This window comes from Mus musculus, chromosome 8 (assembly GCF_000001635.26).
Source record: "Mus musculus strain C57BL/6J chromosome 8, GRCm38.p6 C57BL/6J".
Lineage (NCBI taxonomy): Eukaryota > Metazoa > Chordata > Mammalia > Rodentia > Muridae > Mus > Mus musculus.
Window position 1 is genome coordinate 65,277,998 of NC_000074.6, and position 1,470 is coordinate 65,279,467.

The 1,470-nt window shown below is 39.7% G+C and overlaps 1 pseudogene; it reads right to left on the bottom strand.

The window, feature by feature from the left end:
- Positions 1-749: 749 nt before the first annotated feature.
- Gm7624 lies at positions 750-1,235 on the bottom strand (annotated as a pseudogene).
- Positions 1,236-1,470: the final 235 nt, after the last annotated feature.

Sequence of the window (1,470 nt, forward strand, 5' to 3'; positions counted from 1 at the left end):
TAGAAGAAAACATAGAGAGAAAGCTTCACACTATAAAGAACTTTTGAATATGGCCTAATGGGCAGGCAGAGAAAGAAACCAGATGTACAGAGTTGCATCAAATCACAGAGCTTCTGCATGGCAAAAGGAAGAATAGTGGTGGGAGAATGTATTGAAAATTATGTATCTGGTAGGTGGTGACTGTTTTTCTTACTGCAGAGTATCAGAACCAAAAACATGGGAGAAGGAAAGGTTTTATTTAACCAGTTCACAGTCCATCATTGAGGGAATTCAGGGAAGGAATTCAAGCATATACTTGAAGCAGAAGCCATGTTGGAACACTGCTTGGTGGCTCTATTGCTTCTAATTAAAAAGCTTAATTAGCCTTCTTATTTCTCAACAGAGCCCCCTTAACAGGTAACTCTAGGCAGTCTCATGCTGACAGCTAAAGCCAAGTAGGACAATGGTTAATGTTGAAATTATATGGTGAAGTAAAATACTAAATCATAAGTTAGTGAAACTTTGTTGGAGTGGATTGAATATATTAAAATGTGCAGAATATCTTGGTCAGGATAGAAGTGGCTGGAATAATATAGAAAATCTTAAAAACATAGCCAGCTCCAAAACAGCAAAAAAAAAAAAAAAACCCAAAAAAACAAAACCCTAAACTATGGTTGCTCAGTGAGTCATGTCACACACAGTCTATAACTTTACCTATCATTCTTTAAGAGTTAGAGACAGATGTTTATTTTAAACTCTGATCTACCAAATTAGCATTTCCCACCAACTCCGGGAACAGAGATCCTCACAGTCTTCATTATGTGTTTATTTGCTTGTCTAGGTACTGTCTTTGTGAGGGCCTTGGCACCCTCATTGCTGTCTTCTTCGATGCCTGCTTAGCCTCTTTTGCTTCCTTGGCAGCCCTTAGAGCTTGCTCTCCCTGAGCTTTCCTAACTTCTAGTTTCTGATTCCTCTTGACCATTATACCAGCAAGAGATGCATCAGTGACAGCTCCCTGGAATTTGACAGCTGGCTTGACAGGTTCTTTTCTATGGAATTTCCCTTGACTGTCCTTTCTGTAGAGTACAGTATAGTTTAACTGCTGAGGATTCCGTTTGGAAAGGAATCGCAGACTTGTATTTTGTATTAAGAAACTGGAAAACCTTCCAGTTGGTCGTGGTATAGTGCTGCCTGTGTCTGGGGTAGATCTTGCCCCTCTCTGCTCCCCCGAAAGTGCACAGCTTGACTTTCATGGTGATAGCTGCAAGCCTGCCAGGGAAATGATGGCCCCTATTTTTTTTTTTTTTTAATGTTCACGCTGAGTGTCACATTTAGGGGATAGCTGCATGAGGCTGGGATTGGCATTATTTTTAATTTCTGTGATTGTCACACTAGCAATCTTGGTCTCATTCAACTGGGAGTCAAAATATCATTCTGATAGAGAATAACAGAATTGTTTCATCCTATCCCTTCTATTCTTTACTTCTTATA